Source organism: Saccostrea echinata, unplaced genomic scaffold (genome assembly GCF_033153115.1).
Source record: "Saccostrea echinata isolate AGI-Se365-2 ecotype Australia unplaced genomic scaffold, CSIRO_AGI_Sech_v1 ptg000006l, whole genome shotgun sequence".
Lineage (NCBI taxonomy): Eukaryota > Metazoa > Mollusca > Bivalvia > Ostreida > Ostreidae > Saccostrea > Saccostrea echinata.
In genome coordinates, this window is record NW_026889755.1 from 13,190,820 (window position 1) to 13,216,363 (window position 25,544).

Sequence of the window (25,544 nt, forward strand, 5' to 3'; positions counted from 1 at the left end):
ATAAAAGTAAATAAAATCATTTGTACCACCTAGAATATCGTTTATGCTATTTATTTCTACGCGATTTTCTCAGTTTACAAAAGATTTTGTAAATTATACGAACGTTTTTTTTCCCTTTTAAAATTGAAATATGGCTTGCCGAATATTTTTTCACCTGATTTGTGAATTCGGGTAACAAACAAAAAATCTATTAAATCTCGTAGCTGGACATAACATCTATCATCTTTTCGAAGAAAGCGACCAACTCCGACAATTTCCTTTCCAATTTCATGTTTTCAAATTCGATGTATTTTACAACTCTGTACAGAGAGTTATTTACTTTATTGCTATTTTCATTTTATAATATTTAGTTATATTAGTGTACGTATTGCATAAACTTAATTTATTTAGTTCTGACTTAATTTACACCCTTTTAGAAAAACAAAAAAATATTACTTAAAACAAAATGAATTAATTCGTTATTGATCTGTTTATTGTCTGACGTCATGGCGTCAGACAGTATTAGATTTAGCCAAGGCTTGTTGGTCAAGTCGTTCAATAGAATTCTTGTGATAACTTGATCTTGGAAACTTCATACTATCTTAACTATCAATTGGAGATTATGAGAAGTAAAAGAAACATGCTATACACCCAAACAAACTATGCAAAGCATTGGACCTGATGTCATTATTACATCACATTATACATTAAAGGTTACATATTACATAACATTTAGCCATTCTCGAATGCATCATTCATCTCCAGCAAAACAGCAGGAGTGAAACTGGCCAGGTCAACACTAGTCGAATATCTTTATCAGATTAACTAATGGATGTTTATTTTCAATGCATACTTAGCCTCTCTATCTGTATAATTTTAACAAATTCTAAACATATTCATGACTTGCAAACATTTGATTTATTTGTAGCTTTAAAAAAATCAAAGTGAAAAATAGATGTTGCACGTTAAAAGATGTTAGCTCATTTTTAACACATTTATTTTTTTAATTAAATATTTTATAATTTTCAAAACTGTTCAACTATTGATGTCTACGTATACATTTTTTATGGGTTGTAACTTTTTTTCAAAAGCACCGGTTATAATGTATCCATGAACAGCCGGGCCCGTTGGAATAAATTTTACAGTGGCGGTGGGGGGGGGGGGGTGCACAGCCAAACATTTTCAGATTAGGGTGGGCACTATCGAGGAAAAATTCCTTACCGAGCATATAAAAGATATATCAAACGTTATATTACTAACATGGTTTAGGGTACACAATTTAAGCATAAAGTAGCTATCTATATAAATCATCAAAATTATTGGGGGTACTGTCCCCGAATCCTTCCCCTCCCCCAATTCCTACGGCCATGGAAAAAAAAAAGAAATTACAAGTAATATAGTTTATATGGAACAAATTTGTGTCCAAGTTTTATTCTATGTTGATGCCACTTAATTGAACTTTTGTTTCTTAGCAAAATAATTTATTTCTGGACTCGGAATCATGTCGATTACATTGGATTTAACTTTTCTTGATTCTAACTTTGCGTAATAAATTTTTGCTCACGTCAGACGAGCTTTTTAGGAAAGCTAATACTTGTTCCCATTAGCTCGCGTAAACCCCCCCTCTCTTTCTATCTCTCTCCCTCTCATCAGGGACCTATATATTAGTATACTTAGACCTATATACTTAGTATATAGGTCCCTGCTCTCATTTGGTATTCTGATTTGGCTCATAAGAAAAATAGATATTGTTGAGAAACGACTTTCATATATTGTATACATTGGGCTTCTCAAGTTAAAAAAAAAAATGCAAACATGAATCGAAAAACAACCCTGGCCCTAAGAAACAAACACTGCATGGTATATTTAACAAGTTAAAAAAAGATGGGTTTTTAAACTTTAAAGAATAATTTTGTAAACTGAGTAAAAAATAATGTTTCTAATATCCAGGGTGATTAATCAGCTGTTAATCTGCGGACCTCTAACATTGAAAGCTTAGTCCCCATATCCATATGATACGAGCAGAAGCATCAAACCGTTTAAGAATCCAAGGGACAGAACTCATCCGTCAAGAGGTGAAAGGTTGTATTTAGAACGAGTTATTTCTCTTACAGAGTGATATGCGACTCATTCTTTGTATGTGTTGACAATTTTAACTTGTTGGCCAAGCTAAAAGTTACTGAGACGGAGAGTTAGTGTGTCTGTGTTATATTTTATTGTAATAACGCAAGATATAATTTGCCTCCTTCCTAGCTACAAAAACTGTATTGAGAAGAAGTCTATGCAAATTTACAGTAAGTAGATATATTTTAGATCTTTTTATGTAGATTATTACAGACGCTTCTTTTTCGCGCCATTTAGATATCTTGCTGAACACGCTGAAAGACGCATAGTTAAACACAAACAAAAATTTGATGCATGGATTGATAGATTTTTTTTGGACTGATTTTGAATGAAAAATGACATAATTAAAATAATGAATTCCTAAAATATCAAGAAATTGTAAGTTTTCTTTGACAGGTCCAGGAAAATCACTATATTTAGCTATATACATGTAGCTTAATTTACCTATATAGCTTTATTTACCTATATAATATAGCTTTATTTAGCTATTTTAGAATAAGTTTCTGTTCTATGAAAAGCAAACAAAAAGTTGCATGAAAATTATGGCTGATATTTTTTTAAAAAGATTTGATAAAAACAACCTAGGGCATAGATAGTAAAAACATTGCCTCTTTTAAACACTTTTTAACCAAAAAATGCATCTCTATTGTTTGGATAGCTGTCTATTACTGGAAGTGCGATGAGGCATGACTAAGTGTGATTGCCTTGCATTGTGCTGAATTATTACCAATCAATTATCTTGTTGACCAAAACTGCTTTTCTTTGTTAAAGTAGCTGCTTATTCACAGATTAACTGTTATACATAGCCCCAAAACTTTTAGATCTTTGATTGCAATTGCACAAAAGGAGAAACATTTTTAAAAGTGGGTTTTTGGTGAATTGTTTTCAGTCCATTTCAAAGTTGAAAATTAATACTGCCTCATTATGCGACTTTTTGTCTGCTTTTCATAAAACAGACATTTACTCTGAAATAGCTAAATAAAGCTATATTATATAGGTAAATAAAGCTATATAGGTAGATTTAGCTATATAGCTAAATATAGTGATTTTCCTAGACCTGTTTGATGCTTAAATATGCTACTTTGCATGTTATCTAACTATGTCTCGGGACAAGCCCTCACCACAAAAACCGGGTCCGTAGGACAATATCATTTTAACGATAGAACTTTCTATCTACATCTAGTTTGCTATGTAATTGGGACTTATTTTTAACATTGTGACAAAATCGTACAAAATTCTCCCACTTTATCTGACAAACATTATTTAGACTACCTATCTCTAACTATAAATCTATGAGAAAAATTGTTGATTTCTGAAAAAAAGTATGTTTGTGTCATTTATCTTTAGTTATTTTACACATTGTAATACAACTATTACAGTCATTTAGGGTGTTCCGAATCATCCCGCATTTTGCGACTGTGGGTAATTTACGGTACCTTATCACATTCGGCAAACCTCAGCTGATTCTATCACCTTCATCAGATTAGATTAGGTGTGCTGAGCGACCCTATTGCTGTGCCTATCAGACACATGCACACGTGTGACAAACTGCACAGTTTATACTGTATTACACGTTACATACAAAAAATAAAGAGGTAAACTTAATGCATTAATTAAAAAATTGATAATTATGCCACCCTTCAAAGAAGGTAGGGCATATTGCTTTGCTACTGTCTGTCGGTCGGTCAGTCTGTCGGTCCACCAACAGTTTCCGTTCATTTTCTTCGTGAGGTTGCACATACTGAAATGAAATTTGGTATACAGATTTATCATTAGAATATCTAGGTGAAGTTTTATTTTGGGTATGATCGAGCAATTTTTGACAGAGTTATGCCCCTTGGACTTAGAAAAATTCCAATTATTTGCAGTTTCTGTTCATTTTCTTCACATGTACATGTATGTCCAAATCTTGAAACAAATTTTATATTGCTTCAATATTCCAAAAATAATTAAAAAGATGTGTACACGAAGTTTATTTGTCTATAGTTATCCCCTTTTCTGGTCGCCCGCGTGGCGCAGTGGTTAGAGCGTCTGCTCTAGAGTCGCAAAGTAAGGAGTTGCTCCTTACGTCGCGGGTTCGAATCCCACTCTGGGACGTGGAAACTGGTCCTTCAGATGAGAACGTGTAAACCGAGGCCCCATGTCGCAGTAGGTGCTGGCACGAAAAAGATCCCTCACTGCTCAATGGCTGTAAGTGCCTAGTATAGGACAAAATTTGCAGCTCTCCACCGGCAAGTGGTGGCATCTACATATGAGTGAAAAATTCTCGAGAGGGACGTTAAACATACAATCAATCAATCCCCTTTTCTGAGCAGGTTTTATTCAAATTTACCTTTAACTCAGTAACAAGCCTTGCAAATGATGTAAACAATAAAAACAATGCAATGCTGAAAAGATGTCCACTCGACATCGTTTAACGTTGCAACAGAGATAAACAAAGATATTATCCAAAATTGCTATATTGACAATGTAATCAGATTAAAGAGTGCAATATTGACTTGATGTCGACATGATGTCATACAAAATTGGGATGTTGAAATAGTTAACAATGCTAGTTGAATGAGGAGCAATGTGTAAATGTGTAAGGTATATATACAGCGATGTCGATAATATCAATAAAACATTGTGCACTGGACATACCTCAATATTCTGGTGTTTCACATTTGAACCCATGTCATATAATCATAATATCAATGTTGATGTTATAAGGTTACCTGTCAATTTAAGTTACTTAGGTGACCTATTGCTATCTCTTTTCGTCTGTCATTCATCGGTCGTAAATTTGTGAACATTTTCAGCTTCTTTTCTGGGAACCAGTGAACCAATTTCAACCTGTTTTGGCATGTAGCATATATGGGTGAACAGAAGGGGAACAAAAATTGTGAAATTCGTGGCCCCTGTCCCCGTGGGGCCTGAGGGGTGGGGCCAAAACCATTAAAATTTATGCAGTCTTTAAAAGTCTTCTTCTTTACTCCTGTACATCAAGCAGACAAACTGATGGCATGATTGTAATAAGCATTGAGCCCTCTACCTAAATTAGCATTGAGCCCTCTACCTAAATTTTGAAATACATGGCACCATGGTCAGGGGTTCTTGTGCTAGCGCGGGGCTCTGTTGACTATATAGTGCGAATGCATTATTCCTTAAAAAATCTCCTCCTCTGCTCCTTGGTATTCAGCAAACAATCTTAATGCATAGTTACAGGGATCGACACTAACATTTTTATGCTTTAGTCTGGCAGGACTAGTGCTTCTTTACTTTTACTAGTCTGCACACAATTTAATGAGTCCATCCAAAAACCAAAAAAAAAAAAAAACAACAAGAAATTTCAATGTTTTGAAACGATAAATTTAAAGATAAGTAAATAAATTACATTGTTCTTTTTATACTTTTTTGAAATAAACAAAGCATTTAGGGGAAGTGTTCTATCCGCAGATTTGTTGAAAGCTTGCGATCAGGAAGAATGATCGTATTCCCTATCTTGTTCTTTTTTCTCTTGGCCTATACATTACATCCAAAACGTCCGATATTTTTCTTTATGTGTCCTACTAATTCATGTTCACTAAAATGTTTGATTTCATATCAATCAGTCCTAAAATTAAGTTCTGAATTGACTCGGAATTATCTAACTACCCGCCAAGAAGCTAGAAAGCTAAAAATACATGTAGGGTTTTCCAGTAAAGTTGTCGAGAATCGAACATTGGTAATTTGTTCATTTTGTTTTCCAGAAATTTTTATTGGTCTGATTGGACTATTTAGCCACAGATTTTATTAGTCCGAATGAAAATGTATTAGTCTGAGACTAACAGACTAACGTTAATGTCGAACCCTGAATTATGACGAGCAAGTGTGTCTCTTCCAAAATTGTGAATTTCATGGCTCCTGGGTTAGGGGTTCTGGTGTTAGGGCGGGGCTCTATTGATTATAATTATTGTTATTATTATTGATTATTATTATGATAATGCATTATTCCTTATTAAAAAATCTTCTCCTCTGCTACTGGGTATTAAACAAACTAACTGAGTACATAGTTATGATGAGCAAGGATGCCTTTTCCAAAATAGTGAATTTCTTGTCCCCTGGGTCAGGGGTTCAGGTGTAAGGGCAGGGCTTTATTGATTATAAATGAAAATGCATTAATTCTTTCAAAATCTTCTTCTCTGCTACTGGAGATTATTTAAACAGACTAAGTACATGATTATGATAGGCAAGGATGCCTCTTCCAAAATTATGAATTATATGACCCCAGGGTTGGGGATTCTGGTGGAGGGTGGGGGGGGGGTGCTTTCTATTGATTATATAGTAAAAAAAAAAGCACAATATCTTTGAAAATATTCTTTTCTGCTGGTGGTTATAAAGCAAAGAAACGAAGTGTATAGTTATGATGAGCAAGAGTGCTTCTTCCAGAATTGTGAGTTTCATGGCCCCTGGGTCAGATGTTCGTGTAAGGATGGGGCTCTAATAATAAATACTGAAAATGCATTAAATATTTTAATTCTATTAATTAATCATTATTTAATCCTGTCTGCTCCTGTGTTGAGCTGATAAACAAATTGCATAGTTATGATGAAAGAGGGAGCTTCTAACAGAATTTTTAAAACTTGTTGTCCCAGGGTCAGGGATTCTGGCATAACAGGGGAAGGGAGGGGGCTTTTGATAATATAATGGAAATGTGTTAACTTTTTGAAGTGCATAGTTATGATGATGGTAAGTCTTCCAAATTTGTAAATTCCTTGACCCTGGGTCTTGGGTTCTAGTGTTAGGGTAGGACTTTGATGAATCTGTAGTGAAAATGCATTGTACCTGTGAAATTCTCCTCTGCTTCTGGGCAAATCGGAGGCAAATTGATTAAAAGTTTAAATAAGCAAGGGTATTTTTCAATATATCGAATATTCAATACATATCAATATTCAGGAATGTATCGTATCGAACAAAAAATTTCCAATTCGTATCAGACAGGCAGTTTTCCTTATAATTCTGTAAAAAAGTTGGGAATTTCAGTTAGCAAAGATTATTTTTAACTGTTTTGAATTAAAACTGTTCAATAATGAAATAAACATTAAGGAGATAGCACATCTTAAATAACTATTACAAAATACATAGACACTATATTTTAACATGTTATGATAGACTCACCCAGTTTTTATCAAATTTATGAATTAAATGTCATTTACAAGACATTTTTGAAAGACTTAATAAATAATCCAATATATTGCATATCGCTTCATAAATTATCGTATCATATCGAAATATTTTGCTCAATACACAGCCCTAATTTTTACCAGATTTTGAACATCTGGACCATTTGGTTAAGCGTTCTGGTCCTGGGCAGGGCTCTATTAATTTGTATTGAGAGGAGTTATTCCCCTTAGCCATATACTTTTGATAATTAATTCAGCTTTGTTAAATATATTCACTGTAAATAATGTATTAGAATAGAAAGGTTAATAGAATAAGATAATTATGCAAGAATTTTCATTGTATAATACAAAAAGTACTTTTTTAGTTTTAATGATCAGATAGACCTGTAAATACATGTAATAGATAAATAATCAAAGTACTCAGAAGTACAGAGAGCCGGGCTCATATACAGAAAAGTGAACAAATCCATTTTACATGAAACATACATTGTAATAACGGATGAATAACAACAAGACACTGGAAGAATATGTAACACAAAAATATATTTATGGCGTATAGTATAAATAAGTAAAATGTTTAAAAAATTAAATAAAATGCAGTTTAAATTTAACAGCGTAAACAATTTATCACATGTATTGTTTCGGGGTCTAACATCACTTACAGAAGTAAATAAACATCGATGCAGCAAGGTCAAACGTTCATACACAGATGGGTCCTCAGTGGGGAGTTTTGCATAAAGGTGTGCATCGGGTTACATGCTCCCCGCATTAGTGTTAGCCTGATAACACAAGGTTCTTTATTTATAGAATGTGACGTTGACAGAGACTTGATGAAAACCTCTCGCATATTTTGAACAAATACTTAATTGAAGAAGAGAGGAGAATAAAGTATATTACCATTAATGTTTTTGGGTTTAGAGAATAACTTAAATTTGTTTATTTCAGTGTTTGTATTGCTTCAAAGGTGGTTGAGCATACGTACTATATTCTTACTCATATTTGATTTGGCGGTGAGGAAGCAGCATTTCCGGTTGAACACCATAACAAAAGCCGGCTATTGCTCTTCGAGCAATGAGCCTGGCTAAAAATGAGACAAAAATAACTTATCTTATGAAATGTTCTTTAAAGACCAAGAGTTCAATGTAAGAAGTTTTAATAAATGGGTTTAAAATGGTACAGAAGCACTAATAGTTTGTTAATAGTCTGCATGGTGATAGTGTTAAGTGGGGGACAGATTAGAACTTAATTTATGAGTTGATACTAAATATTAGATTAATTATTTTGCTGATCCTGATCTTTCTGCTTCTCATGCTTTTGAGCAACAAAGCTTTATCTATCAGTTATTTAGTTATCAGTTTATTTAATACTCTATGAATCCTCTAAATTGTTGTATTATAGTCAGGTGACCGTTAAGGCCCTTATGCGTTGTTGTTAGTCCCCTGCTAGTGAAACCGGAGGGGACTATAGGTTTCTTCTGAGTCTCTCCGTCCTGTCCATCTGTCTATCCCTCTGTCTGTCTGTCAGTCTGTCCCACTTGATTTTCTGCACTTTTTTCTAAAGGCTTGCAGATATTCAGCTGCTTTTTAGTATGTGAGTGCATCTTGGTGACTTACAGATAAGCTTTGCATTTCATTCCACTTCAGTGATTTTTGACGGAATTACAACCTTTTCAATTTTTCAGGGTTTTCTGCAATTTTTTTCAAACCACTTCCAGATATTAAGCTGATTATTGGTATGTGATTTTATCTTGATGAGTTATAGATGAAGTTTGCATTTTGATCCGCTTCCAGTGTTTTCACTTTATTTCTAAGTAAAGGGTTTGAGATCAGTTGTGACAGGCTTTGGGTTGAAATTTATGACAAATCTCAGTGGGCCTTAAATCTGATGATACGAAAGCTAATGTATGAAATTATTCTAATAGAAATATTGTAACAATCGGCTATGGTTGTCACACATTCCATTCGACTAGTTATTCACAGATAGAATTTGAATTACGGTGTCAAATGCAGGGGATCAAACTTCGTCACAGGTTGTATGTAATTTATTATTTAATATGCCCCCCTTGTTAAAACATAGACGTTTAATTTGTATAAGGGTAAATACTACAAAATGTAATGAACATATTATCGGATCAAAGTTTTTAGAAAAGAGAAAACGAGACAAAAATTAATATACTGCGAACATACATGTACAGATACTACAAATAAACAAAATCAATTAGAAAAATTTACGATTTTTGTTGTTATTTTTAATTTACATATAATGTGGGCCGTAGGTCACATTGTGGGCCTGTAAAATTTGAAAAGTTAGGAGCCCACATGGCCCCTAAGGTTTCAAAAGTTAACCACAACCCTATTCCATGCCACAAAGTGGGGGTTTTCTGAGAGTTTTAAAGATGTAAGTAATTTACTCCTACAAGTAAGAACTTCAGTTAATGTCCCTACGCTCTGTCCCTTACATCTGAAGGCCATTTTATAACGAGCTTGTTCTGTCTGAGATTTGGGCGGAACATATTATGCGTGAAATAAGTTGTAAACAAGTAATTTTCAGGTTCCTATGTGTTTTCATGGAGTATAAAAGTTACAAGAAATCATAAAATCTACTTCATTCTGTATGCATTATTGTTTATTAATCAAAATCATAATTATTTCAATTTGTCACCAGAAGTACTTTCGATTTGACTTCACGTTAATTTTGCGGATTGCTAGTCAGAAAGGGAAAATTTCATTGTGGTATACTAGTTTCGTTTCGTCAGATTTTCTGCATTCCATTCCTGAATTTTAAACAGACTACTTGTTTTAATGTCTGCTTCAATTTTAAAAATAATGGATTTATCACTAATACAGGAGATTAACAGTGTTTTATATGTAAGTTTGATCGTATATAGTGAATATTTTATTGTTTCGTTTCATTAGTTAATATTCAAAGCCTGAATTTTTAATTAAATAATTTATTTCCACTTGTGGTTTCAGCGGAGAGAATTTTTACATTGGATGATATAGGTTACGCGGTGCAAAGTCAAAAGTATCTCGCCGTGAACCTCTAGCATGCTGGAGTATAAGTAATTATACCCCCCGCAAACAAAGTTTGGGGGAGTATATAGGAATCACCTTGTCCGTCGGTCTGTCTGTCTGTGCAAATATGCCTGGTCCATATCTTTTTTACGGGGAATATTAGAATTTACTACTTCACACAAAGATTGCTCATGACCTAAGGGTGTGTCATAACCTTGACCCAAGCTCATTCGGGCAACTTCAAGGTCACTGAAGGTTCATGATTCGTGTCTGGTCCTTATCTTTCTAATGGATAAACTTGGTGAGTTCCAATTTCACACAAAGATTGCTTATGACCTGAGAGTGTTTTATGACTTTGAAACAAGGTCATTTATGCAAGTTCAAGGTCACTGAAAGAAAAAATTCATGATTCATGTTTGGTCCTTATCTTTCTTACAGATAATTGGTGTGTTCCTATTTTATATAAAGATTGCTTATGACCTGAGAGTGTGACATGACCTTGATCCAACATCATTTTTGCAAGTTCAAGGTCACTGAAAGAAAAAAATTTATAATTCATGTCCGGTCCATATCTTTCTTTTGGATAAACTTGGTGAGTTCCCATTTCACACAAAGATTGTGTATGACCTGAGGGTGTTTCATGACTTTGATCCAAGGTCAATTTTGCGAGTTCAAGGTCACTGAAAGAAAAAGTTCATGATTTGTGTTCGGTCCATATCTTTCTTATGGATAGACTTGGTGAGTTCCCATTTCACACAAAGAATGCTTATGACCTGAGGGTGTGACATCAGGGTTAGAAACTCCCTAAAATTACAACTCGCAAATAATTGCTTGTACCAAGAAAGTGAATTCGCAATTTTATAAGACTACTCGCAATTTTCATATAAAGTTAAACTTATATAAATTAAATACATGTAACTTAAGGAAAAAGTAACTACTGTACAATACACAGAATACAACTACAGTGTGACTTTTATTCAAATTACTGATTTAAATCAAAAGCATTGTGTTCTGTCATATTATATAATTTTGCTACAGATTCAATGCAAAAAAAAAGAATCAACTCACAAGTTTTTGCGAGTTACCTAATTTTTATTTCGCAATTTGGGAATTCTAAATCGCGTTTTGCGAGTTGTGCATAGTGAATTTCGAAGCCTGGACATGACTTTGATCCAAGGTCTTTTGTGCAAGTTCAAGGTCACTGAAAGAAAAAATTCATAATTCCATGCCACGCAGCCATTTTTCTCACGACCACACAGGTCATACAACATTTTTACTTAGGAAGGACACACCTTTTCACTTGTACGGCATGCTCAGAACTAAGTTACACGTAGACATATTGGTAAAACCAGTGTCGTATAATATATTGAACCCCGCGATATTTTGAACCCGGGTTCAAAATATCACTGCGAAATATTGAACCCCCCTATAAAATATTGATCCTGGGGTTCAAAATATTATGGCCATAATATTTTGAACCCGGGGTTCAATATATTATAGTCTTAGGGCCATAATATTTTGAACCCGGGGTTCAATATATTATAGCCTTAGGGCCATAATATTTTGAACCCCGGGTTCAATATATTATGGCCTTGTGGCCATAATATTTTGAACCCCGGGTTCATTATATTATAGCATTATGGCCATAATATTTTGAACCCCATTACATTCTCTGTTTCAAGCATAGGGGTTTCTGAGATTATGGCGTTGAAGTGTTGTACCTCCTAATTTTAATTTTTTTTTTTTTGGTAGGTTGGGGTGGAGGTTTAAGCTAGGATTTATGGATGTAAAATGTTGTACCCCCTATTAGACATATATGTGTATAGGAGGGTGTTTAAAAATTATTGACCTAAAATAATTTTTGAATGGTAAGAGGGGTTTCAAGATATTATGGTAGTGAAATGTTACAACACCCACAACATTTTATAAGGGGTTGAAAATATTTTGGCTGTGAAGTATTGAACCTCCATTTAAATACTACTATGGAAAAGGAAGTGAAAGTATTTAACACCCGTCTCCCACACACTCACTTTGATTTATTTGTTAGATCTCAAGGGTTGGGTATCTCTATATTAATTTTTTTTTTTAATTATGTGCAATACCTAAAGAAGTGAGAGTAAAATAATATAACCAAAATATTGAAGTATGAAATTGTCACCAGGAAATTAAAAATAATTGTCTTTTACCATCAAACCTCAAATATTCTACATCAAATAACTAAAATAACTTGATATGTCTGATGGAAAAACAATTATGAGATATTTATTTCTTTGTCTTTTATTCCATCCCATAAGGTATTTATTTATTTTCTTTAATTTAATTTTTTTATGCCCCCGGATCGAAAGATCCCGGGGGTATATTGTTTTTGTCCTGTCTGTCTGTTTGTCTGTTTGTTTGTCCGTTTGTCTGTCTGTCTGTTGTCAACTTTAACCTTGCCCATAACTTTTGATTGGTTGGAGCTATGGCTTTCATATTTCACATGTGTATTCCCTGTGACAAGACCTTTCTTTGGGTACCGTCATATTTGACCTTATGACCTTGACCTTTGAGTTCGACCCACTTTTGCAAAATTTTATGAGACTTTAACCTTGGCCATAACTTCTGAACAGTGGGTGCTTGGGGTTTCAAACTTCACATGTGTATTCTTTGTGACAAGGCCTTCCTTTGCATACCAACAACTTTGACCTTTTGACCTTGACCTTGGAGTTTGACCTACTTTTGAAAAATTTTAACCTTGGTCATAACTTTTGAACAGCTGGTGGTTAGGGTTTCAAACTTCACATGTGTATTCCTTGTGACAAGACCTTCCTCTGGATATCAACCACTTTGACCTTTTGACCTTGACCTAGGAGTTTGACCTACTTTTGAAAAACTTTAACCTTGGCCATAACTTTTGAATGATTGGTGCTAGGGCTTTCATACTTCACATATGTAATCCTTGTGACAAGATCTTCCTTTCGATACGAACCACTTTGACCTTGACCTTGACGTTTGACTTTTATTTAAAAAACTTTAACCTTGGCCATAACTTTTGAACAGTTGTATCTAGGTCTTTCAAATTTCACAAGTGTATTCCTTGAGACAAGACCTTTCTTTGGGTATCAACATTTCTTATCTTTTGGCCTGGATTTTGACTTGCATTTGAAGAAACTTTAACCTTCGCCATAAGCTGCCATACGGGGGCATCAGTGTTTCACAAACACATCTTGTTTTTTGTATAATTTACAATTTGAAAAAAGAAAATTCAAGGAGCAATGTAGTATCTCTCCATTGAGGAGGTAACAGGGATATAGCACCTGTGTATTATGTGTACACAAGGAGGTGTCATTGGAGGTCAACAATACCCACTGTCTATTATTTCGATCCCCTTGATGGTTTCTGTATTATCACTATACAGTGTTTAGAGAGTGTACAAATTGAGTAGTCCAGTTTGAGGGGTGTTTAGCTTACATACATCATTCTGATGTTAAAATCGAACTAATCAAAGCAACTGCAGTCATTTCCACTTAAATTAAAAGGGTAAGGGGACTCGATATTTTATGGTCATAATATCTTGAACCCCCTCCCTCTTAAATTAAAAGGGTAGGGGACTCAATATTTTATGGTCATAATATCTTGAACCCCCCCTCCCTCTTAAATTAAAAGGGAATGGGACTCAATATTTTATGGCCATAATATCTTGAACCCCCTCCCTCTTGAAATAAAAGGGTAGGGGACTCGATATTTTATGGCCATAATATCTTAAACCCCCTCCCTCTTAAATAAAAAGGGTAGGGGACTCGATATTTTATGGTCAGAATATCTTGAACCCCCTCCCTCTTAAATGGAAAGGGTAGGGGGACTCGATATTTTATGTTCATAATATCTTGAACCCCCCTCCGTCTTAAATTATAAGGGTAGGGGGACTCAATATTTTATGGCCATAATATCTTGAACCCCCCTCCTAAATTAAAAGGGTGGGGGACTCGATATTTTATGGTCATAATATCTTGAACCCCCTCCCTCTTTAATTAAAAGGGAATGGGACTCGATATTTTATGGTCATAATATCTTGAACCCCCCTCCCTCTTAAATTAAAAGGGAATGGGACTCAATATTTTATGGCCATAATATCTTGAACCCCCCTCCCTCTTAAAATAAAAGGGTAGGGGACTCAATATTTTATGGTCATAATATCTTGCACCCCCTCCCTCTTAAATTAAAAGGGTAAGGGGACTTGATATTTTATGGTCATAATATCTTGAACACCCCTCCCTCTTAAATTAAAAGGGAATGGGACTCAATATTTTATGGCCATAATATCTTGAACTCCCCTCCCTCTTAAAATAAAAGGGTAGGGGATTCAATATTTTATGGTCATAATATCTTGAAGCCCCCTCCCTCTTCAATTATAAGGGTAGGGGACTCAATATTTTATGGCCATAATATCTTGAACCCCCGTCCCTCTTAAATTAAAAGGGTAGGGGACTCAATATTTTATGGCCATAATATCTTGAACCCATCGGGTTCAATATTTTACAAGGGGGTTCATTATATCGCAGCGAAGATATGAACCCGGGTTCAAAATATTATGCGATATATTGAACCCGGGTTCAATATATCGCGGTATCAAAATATTATGCTACACCGGTCTGACAGCCGATTTATTCCTTCTTAATTTAATGTTTCGAATGACATTACACATAATGATGATACCCGAAAATACCAGGCACTTCCGTCCCAGCTGGTGCACATCAACAAAATTTACCCTAGATGCAGGTGATTTAATCGAAATATTTACAAATCGGGGGCACATAAAAATTAAATGGAAATATGAAAAGGAAGAAGAATGTATAATGAATTTATTGATGTATGCATATTCCATGTTTTCTTATTCTTTCGATAAATAATCAGGCGAAGTTTAAGCGAGGTGAGGCAGACAATGAGAATTGAATTGTAAGCCTTCTCTCTTTTTATGTATCAGTCGAAAACGATATATTTAAAAACAGCTTATAGAGACAAAAGAGTTACATTATTGATAACATACAGTGCATATTAGAATACAAAAATAGAAAAAAGGTGACTCGACCCCAGATTTAAAAAGAAAAAAAAATGGAAAGGGGGGGGGGGGGGCAAGTGCCTCTGTTCGTTCCATATCATTAGTATTCATCTTTTATTAGGCTACACGTTAGTTTCATTTATTTAAAATATATAATGATCAATTACCAGTAAATTTTCACTCTGAATGTTTAAAGAAATTGTGAACACCAATACCAGTATTAGTGACTTGGCACCTACTCTGAAGAACGTAGTGGGGGGTATTGGTCCACTTTGGACAGTTCTAGTTTAAATCACTGTTTGCTTCTTGCGGGAAAATGACATGTAAATCTCTACCTACTATAATGGTTTATATGTATTCACCTTTAGATGGCTAAGAAGAGAAAGTCTCTAGAAGGTAGAGCACAGAGAGCTAAAGAGAAAATTCAAAAACGTCAGAAAAGATTGGAGACAAAGGCCTTGGCAGATGAGTCACAGACAGAGTCCTCTGAACCCTGCGGAACAGAGAACAGTGCAGACTTGGCTGACCTTGAGAAAGATTTAATTGGGTTGCCACCTCTAAAGGGTAAACCCTTGGCCAGAGTGCAGGCCTCTCCTTGTGAGAGAATGTACTCAAATGCCTCGAGGTTGCCATCTCCTCGTGGAAGACGTCTGATTGTCCCAAAGGACAAGTTAGCGCACCCTGACTCCCGAGCTCGGGTTTGTACTCCAGCGAGAGTACCTGAGTTTGACATGTGGAGCATGTCTAATTCAGCAGGTCAGACGCATGTGGCCTCTTCTTGGAAGGAAGATGTCAGGGACTTTCAATCAAAAAAGATCGGGGACCATCAAAAAGGAAATATTGAAGAAAATTTGAGAACAAAGAAAGAACAAAGCAAGAAAAATGAGCATGATGTTAAAGAAACAAAGGAAAAAGAGACTTTTAGAAAAATTGACATTGAAAAAGAGACAATTAAAAGGAATTTTAAAGATGAAGGAATGGGAAAACAGGCAAATGGGAAGAAACAAGGTGATGAAAATGAAAAAAAGTATACATAGTCAGGAACATTGTCATGAAATTGCTAGCAGAAGTGAACGGAAAACTGTAACAGTACTAAAGAGAAATGTACATGGTTCATTCCATCAAGGTGATGCAATATTTGGTGAAAATGCAGGAACACAGTGTGTAGCTATGTCTCTAGCAGCATTAGCATTTCATAAGAAAAAGAACACAGGGAATTGGGAAACAAGTGATATGAACAGAATTTTGATGACGGGAAATGAACTGTATTCATACCTGCAGCGTAGTTTTACAATGAATGAGAGGTATCTTTTGGCAAGTGAGTTGCCTCAGTATTTTGAGTGTTTTAACAGCTTGTTTGAGTTTAAACCGAATGAATCTCTCCCAAGCCTGATAAACTTAGCAAATGTTGAAATAAATCATGATGACTTCAATGCATATTCTTTGTTAGAGGCATTTCAGATGGCACTTGGGAATACAGATGGATGTTTTGTGTGCTTTGGAGGGAATACATTTTTGGTTGGCAAAACTGGAAATAAGTTTTTTACATTTGATTCCCACTCAAGGTCTTCTGAAGGCTATTTCTGTGCAAATGGTAAGAGCACAAGATTACTGCATGAAAGTGTATTGCATGTTTACAATCATGTTTTATCATTAGCAGTATCAATGGGATATTCTACAGCAATCCAGTGTGAAATTACAGGGGTGCATTGTTCAATTAAACAAGGATTAAACACTGAAGATGAGAATCTAGCACAAAACTCACAACTTGTGGGTGGGAAAATAAGGATTGCTAAGCTTCAGAAAAATGAAAGTTGTGATATCAATCAAAAGTCAAGCTATGCATCTGTTGAAGATAGGGATCTTGAATACATCAGCACAGAAAATGAAACAATCAGGTTTGCTCCACTTTGCTGCAAAATTAAAAGGCAACTTTGTGAAAAATTACTATTACCATATTCAGCATATGATGAACAAGAACTGGGACAGGAACAAGATATTGCAGCACCACTGAATTGTATAGATATTCTTTCAGATGGCAATTGCTTTTTTAGGGCCATTTCATTTTGTTTGACAGGAAAACAGGACCATCATCTCAAAGTTAGATTAGCAGTTTGCAACCATCTTCTTCAAAATGAATTGATTTTTAAACCATTTCTGAGATGTGGTGAAAATAGTATTGAAAATCACTTATTAGAAAGAAATATGTTTTCAGAAGGTACATGGGCAACAGAAATGGAAATTTTGGCATTGTCACATTTACTCAATATCAATATTCATACATACAGTGATGCCCAGTGGAAAACATTCTCTGGACAGATGGTGAATTCAAGTGCTGTTTCACAAGGGGCAGTTTATCTGAATCATAAAAACCTAAATCATTATGAAGTTGTAACAAGAGTTGGCCAAGCAACTCAATACTCCCAGACCATTAATGTCACTGGCAACAAAGCCTATGTTAGGAAACAACAACACAAAAACTATATGGAAAGAGTTCGTGATTTGTTGAAAACATCAAAGGAAGACAATAGATCAAAAAGGAACTCTGGCATAGACAAGAAATTAAGAGCTCAAAGAATAAGATACCAACAAAATGAAAAATTTAGAACAAACTCTAAATCAAAAAGTAGAGAGAAATATAAAACAAATTTAAAGCATAGAGAGAATGTCAAAAGAAGAAGTACAGAGAAATACAGAGTAAATGTGAAACACAGAGAAGTTGTCAAAGGAAGAAGTACAGAGAAATACAGAGTAAATGTGAAACACAGAGAAGTTGTCAAAGGAAGAAGTACAGAGAAATACAGAGTAAATGTGAAACACAGAGAAGATGTTAAGCTAAGAAGTAGAGAGAAATACAAAGTTAATGAATTACACAGAGAGGATGTCAAACAAAGAAGTAAAGACAAATACAAAACAAATGAATTACACAGGAAAAATGTTAAACTGCGGGGAATTCAAAAGTATCAGAATGATGAAAAGCAAAAGGAGAAGGTCAAAGCAGCCGGGAAGATAAAATATCATCTTTGTGCTGAAACAAAGTTAAAAAAGAAAGAGAGAGTAAGAAACAATAGGAATGCTCTAAAACTGAAGCTTGAAAATGAAGATGAGGTAGTTCATTTATTTCAAGAGGAGGCAAAAAAAGGACCAGAATTTACATGTTGCTGCTGCCATCGTTTATTGTTTGAAAACCAGGTTCAAAGATGTGCACATGAGATGTATGACAAAAATGATCAAACAAGAAATGTTGCAAACACTTGCATTGACAACAAATATGTACATTTATGCACTTCCTTATGCCCAAAACATTGTCAAAAATCATCACTCTGGATTTGCTTTACCTGTCATAGGAAAATACTAGCTGGCAATATCCCTGCAGAAGCAGCTGCAAACAAAATGTCTTTGGATGATATTCCAGAGGAACTCTATTCTTTGAATAGCTTAGAACAACATCTAACTGCTCTGCACATTCCATTTATGAAGGTTATGGCCCTCCCACAAGGTAGACAAAGAAACATTCATGGGCCAGTTGTGTGTGTTCCATCAAACTTGAGAAAAACTGCCAGTTTACCCCTTGCTTCAGATGAAAATTTGTTGTTAAGAGTAAAGTTAAAGCGCAAATTGTCATACAAAGGATACTATGAGTATCAATTTGTCAACCCAAGTCACATAATGGCAGCTCTGATATATCTGAAAGAAAATAATCAGTGGTATCAAAATGTTGTAATTGATACTACATGGAAGGATTACTCTGAACAAAATGAATATTCTTTGAATGAATCAGAGGCATTGGAAAGTGAGGGAGAAGATGAGGAATATTTAAAGGAAATCCCAGAAGTTGTAACAGACACATGTTTGCAGCCTGTTGATATTGCTCAAGAGGTATTAGACCATTACTTTGATGATGTGTACAATATTGCACCAGGTGAAGAAAAGAATCCAATTAAAATGTTGCAAGAAGAAGGGAATGAAGCAAAAACTTTTCCACATTTATTTCCAACAGGCAAATTTTCATGGAATGAAAATAGAAGTGTTAGAATAACCCTGTCTAGGTATTTTAACAACAGACTTATGAATACAGATAATAGATTTGCAAAGGACACAAACTACATTTTCTTTTCCCAGTTTATGTCAGAATTGAATCAGGTGATAGAGAAAACACAGATTTCAATCCGTAAATCCCTTTCCAAGGTTGATGGGAGTAAAAATGTGACATCAGAAATGCTTCAAAATCCTGCTCTACTCTCCAAGTTGCTGGAAAATAATGAGGCTTTGAGATTTATGCAGCCAATAAGAGGGACACCTGCATATTGGTCAAGTGCTCAGAAAGATCTCTTTGCAATGTTACGACAGTTAGGTATTCCAACATGGTTTTGCTCTTTTTCGTCAGCTGAATTCAGATGGAATGATATAGTGGCTACAATTTTGCACCATGAAAATGATAATAGAAACCCAACAGATTTGGATTGGAGTGACAAAAGTGAAATTCTCAGGAACAATCCAGTTACTGTTGCAAGAATGTTTGATCATAGGTTCCATATTTTCCAGAGAGATGTTATAATGTCACCAGCTAAACCAATAGGAAATGTAATTGATTACTTTGCAAGAGTAGAGTTTCAGCAGAGGGGCTTTCCCCATATGCATTGTTTGTACTGGATTGAGAATGCACCTAAACTTAATGAGGATAGTGAGGGGGCAGTATGTGACTTCATTGACAAATATGTCACTTGTGCTTTACCATCTGAGGATGAAGACCCTGAACTCCAAAAGATTGTATTAGATGTACAGCAACATAGCAAGAATCACTCAAAGTCATGCAGGAAAAAGAAAACTGAATGTAGGTTCAATTTTCCAAGGCCACCATCAGAGAAAACATTTATCAGCAGACCATGTGAGCAAGAAATTGTCGACTCTTCTGATGAGAGATTAAGAACTTCACAAGCAAAAGAGATATTATTAAATGTATGGAAGGAAGTTCTGGGGGAAAACAGTGAAAGGAAAACAACTGAAGAAATATTTGAAAGCATTGAACTAAGTCAAGATTTGTATGAGATGGCACACAAAGTTCTGTCCACAAAGCTCACTACTATTCTGAAACGAAATCCAGTTGAGATGTGGACAAACCAGTACAATCCATGCTTACTTAGATCATGGAATGCAAATATGGATATACAATATATCTTGGATCCATTTAGCTGCATTGTATATATTGTTTCATATATCTCAAAATCAGAAAGAGAAATGGGAATGTTGCTAAAACAAACACAAATAGAGGCAAGAGAGGGAAATTTAAGTGCTCAACAGACAATAAGACAGATAGGGACAGCTTATTTGAATCATAGAGAAGTTAGTGCACAGGAAGCTGTATACAGAGTATGCAATCTGAAAATGAAAGAGTGCTCAAGGAACACAATATTTATTCCAGTTGGTGAAAACCCAACACGTTTAAGTAAACCTCTTGCTGAAATAAAAAAAAGACATATGGTTGGAATTGAAGACTGTAGTGGAAATATTGATACTCAAGATGATGATGATGAAGACATTTGGATGACAAACATTGTGGAGAGGTATGAAAACCGGCCAGTTGAAGACATCTTTATGGGGACATGTTTGGCAGAATTCTGTTCAGAGTTTAGAGTGCTTGCTAAATCACAGATTCCTCAGAGTGAAAAAGAAAGTGTTTTTGAATTGAGAAATGGAAAAGGATACATACAGAAAAGAACAAGGTCCAAATCAGCTATTGTAAGGTATCCACGGTTTAACAGAGAAAATGAACCAGAAAAGTATTACCAGGCAATGCTACAGCTATTTCTCCCATACTGGAAAATGGATCAACTGAAACCATCAGGATTTGAACTCTATCAAACATTCTTTGAAAATGGATACATAAGAACAGGGCCAAATAAGAGTTTACAGGCAGTCAAGAGCATTGTGCAGCGAAATCATCCCACTTACTCAAAATATGAGGGTGCTATTGAAAATGCTGAAGAGGCATTGGAAATTTTTGGTGAGCCAGATGATGCATGGGCAAGACTGTGTCCTGAAACTGAATTAAACAGGCAAGAATGTCAGATTGAGAAAGAAAAAACTGAGATAATGGATAAAAGAGATCCAGAGGTCACTCATGAGATAGAGAATAATGGTTCCCCAGACTTGCTGTTTCATATAGCAGAACCTAGTCACTCGAGAGAAGAGATCATTCCAATGTTGCAAGGTTTGAATATGAAACAAAAAGAAATTTTTTATGCTGTGCGTGAATGGTGTTTGAATAAGATATCTGGAGAGAACATTGAACCACTGCATGTATTTGTAACAGGAGGTGCTGGGACAGGTAAAAGTCACTTGATCAAGACGATTCACTATGAAGCCTCACGTCTGTTTGAGAGAACATTGAATTCACCCAATGACTTGTCAGTGATTCTCACAGCCTTCACTGGAACTGCAGCATTCAACATTGGTGGAAATACAATTCATCATGTATTTTCTCTGAAAAAGGCTTTACCATTTCCTTATGAACCATTAAAGGAACAGAATCTTAGTGCAATTAGAACCAGACTGGAATGTTTACAGATTTTGATCATTGATGAAGTTTCGATGGTTTATAAAAGACTACTATATTACATTCATGAAAGGCTTGTGCAAATCAAGAAATCTAAAGAACCTTTTGGTGGGGTGTCTGTGATAGCAGTCGGGGATTTTTATGAACTCCCTCCAGTAAAACAGAGAAAAGATGAGAGGTTATACAAAGAGAATGGTTCATATCCTGTTGACTACTGGCTTAATTTCTTCAAGATTGTTGAACTAGATGAAGTAATGCGACAACGTGAAGATTATGAATTTGCATGTGTGTTGAATTCATTACGAGATAGATCAGGAACTGAAGCAATTTCAGAGCAGGCAATGGCAGTGCTTCAAGAATGCATCAGAGAAGGTCCAGAGAATGTTTTGCATGTTTATTCAACAAACGAAGAAGCTAATGAATACAATCTAAGGATGTTACAAACAAACTGTGAAGATTTGACTGAAGTTCAAGCTGAAGATTACCAAAAGGACAACACAACTGGAAAGTTGTCTCTTCGTAGTAAACCTTATGTAAGGATGACATCAGATGGCTTACCAACTACTTTGCTTTTAGCGGTCAATGCAAGAGTTATGCTTACAAGAAATGTGAATGTTGAAGATGGATTAGTAAATGGTGCTATGGGACATGTTTCTCATTTGGAATATAGAAAAGATCAGAAAAATTGTGTTCATGTTATTGGGGTTGTATTTGACAGTAAAGATATAGGAAAACTAACAGGCACGAAGACTGCAAATGGGAATCTAGTTTTAATTTCCAGAGCACAAGAAGACATAAAAGAGAAAAATGCCAGAAGTGTGGTTAGACATCAGTTTCCACTCAAATTATCATGGGCATGCACAGCACACAAAGTCCAAGGAATGACCACTCAAAGTGTGGTAGTCAATTTAGACAGAGCTTTTTCAGCAGGACAAGCATATGTTGCAATTAGTCGAGTAACATCAAAGAATGGGTTATTCATTGAAACTAACAATGAGAACATTCTGTTTAATAAAATATATGCTGACCCAGATGTAAAATTGGCTCTGAGTGGTATGGAGAAATTTATCCCAGAGGAAACTGTACCAATTTGTCATTTACAAATGAAAAATTACTTTACAATCCACCTTTTCAATGTGCAAAGTTTAAGGAGACACATGAGGGACATTGCAAGTGACAATAGGTTCTTAAAGGCTGATTTTATAGCATTAACAGAGACCTGGCTGAGGGATGATCAAAATGTTAGAGAACTGCAATTGGACGCATTTGAATTCCATCATGTACCAAGAAAGCAATGTTACAATGGGAGTGATGGAAAATTTGCAAAATTGCATTGTGCAAAGGGGGGAGGAGTGGGATTGTACAGAAGGCATGCAGAAAAAAATGTTTCAGTAAAACCACTTTCCCAGAATAACCTTGAAGGACTGACACTAGAACTACATGATGATGACACTTTAGTTATCATAGTGTATCGTCCAGGCATTCTGAATGTTCATTGCTTCCTAGACAGTCTTTGGAGTGTTGTCTGTAGATTTCAGGAGTGTTATTCCCATTGTGTCATTATGGGGGACTTTAATGAAGATACTCAAACACATGGGCCTATTCAAACATTCCTAGAGTCAAAAGGATTCAAGCAGATTGTTCATTTCTACACAACAGAAGGTGGAACCACACTGGACCATGTCTATATCAATGAACAGGTTGATGCAGTTGTGAAGAAAATGCCAGTCTACTTTAGTTACCATGAAGCTGTGGAAATTATTCTTAAAAGAAGGTATTAAGGAAGCTCTAAACACTAACAGAAAGTGCTTTTTGGACTTGGAGAAAAATATATCATATAAAGGTGTGCATATTGAGTCTAGTTCATGTTCAACATAGGGTACCTGCCTTATTTCTGCAAGACAATGGACTATGCGTGAGCAGAAATCACTGTTGTTTACTTACATTGGGAAAATTAATGGAAAAAATGAATTCAATTACTTATTCTCGGTCTAATATAATGCTAGGAATATTCTGATCTATTACAAATTGTGTAATTAACTGTAAATACTAAATAACCATTTTTTTCTATCTTACTTCTAAGGGCAGATCACTCTAACTGCATAAAACTACACCATAAGTAGAACTCCTTAGTGTGCAGTGTTTAGAGCTTCCATAAGCAGACAAAACTTAAAGTAGAATAAATGCATTATACTTCTGAAAGGTATACATTATTATTGTTTTGTAAATTAATATCACTTTTTTTACTGATTATACTTGTATGTCTACATAAAAACAACATAAAAAATGATTAGACTTGAAATAAATGAAACAAATTTTAAGATTTTAAACTTAAAAGATAATGTAATACGATGTCATTGCTAATAATGAACAAGAAGAAAACTCTTGTGTGTATCAAAACTACAAAATTATTTGTGTCTTTTTAATTTGAAGGGGTATTTTGTAGAGTTATTTGTAAGTGTGCATATACATATGTTACAGCGCATGTATAATTAAAACAACTACTTAAATTTAAAAAATGTGTATTAAGTACCTGTTTTTATTCTTTGGTAAAATTGAAGTTTAAGCAGAAAATTTGCAAAAAACTAGAATGGAATTTCTTTTAAGTTTGCATTTAGTATTGGAAGCAAGATTATATCCTTTCATGGAAAATGTCAAAATCACATAAATGTTTCTATCACAGAGTAGTATGCAGAATACTAGCATAAATATATCGCAAAGATTGTTTATGCTGATACATGTATATCCATATTATATTGTTGTTTTTCTTTTTTTAATAAAAAATAGTTTTTGGAACATATTTTATCTTATACAGTAATTACTTATTTGACAGCATGTTCTTTTTATTGTATAATCTGATACCCTGTCCATTCTGGTACAACATTTCTCCCAGTGCATATAAGATTAGACAGGCTTCACCATATTTTATTTTATCAAAAATAATTTTTCAGGTAGTATTCCTTTAATTTTGACTTGGTGTAGCATTGTTGGAAGATTTCAAATTCTTTAATAATACATGGGTTTTTAATAAAAGCTCTAACTTAGTAGGTACTGATATTCTTCAATAGTTGAATGTAGATTTGTGCACACATCAGAGAAATTTTGTGAAAAAGATATTCTTTGTGACTTTATCTTTTATTGTTTCTTCAGGCATTGTGGTTGATATTGCAACTTACACGGTGTGATTCTCCTCCCAACCGCCATGATAAAAAGTATGATGGGCCTTTGGATTGATATATACATGTATTTGTGAGTAATTTTAGAAAGTTTTGTGAGAATTTAGTATCATTTTAAAGAAAAAAAAGGAATGAGAAAAGATTTACTTTATGATATGATTTAATACGTACATTACGCTATAACCATGCAATGTTATATCAAAAAATATTTTTATATTTGACTGAGAAGAAACAGATAAATAGTTTGCATTTTGCTGTAATGTTGAATATTACTAATAGAATTTCTTTTATTTTCAGTTGCATTTGAATCAAATAGAAATGCAGAAAATTAGGCAAAATTTAGTTATCAATCAGTCCAAACTCATGAGACAGTGGATGCCAACCAGTATGCAGTTCTTTAAACAAGTTGCCATGAATATGGGAAGAAGGTTAGTAAGTGGGAATTCAGTAACAGGTCCTTACAGGGAACTTCAGTAATTCTTGTTCCTCTGTCGTCAAAAAGTAACTATTTCCTGT

At 34.7% G+C, this 25,544-nt stretch overlaps 1 long non-coding RNA gene across 1 annotated transcript; it reads left to right on the forward strand.

Moving 5' to 3' along the window:
- The first annotated feature begins 2,161 nt into the window (after positions 1 to 2,161).
- On the forward strand, positions 2,162 to 25,450 carry LOC133180537 (uncharacterized). Its single transcript, XR_009720354.1, has 3 exons — positions 2,162 to 2,273; positions 25,003 to 25,101; positions 25,326 to 25,450. It is a non-coding gene; the product is annotated as an uncharacterized LOC133180537 (long non-coding RNA).
- The last annotated feature ends 94 nt before the right edge of the window (positions 25,451 to 25,544 follow it).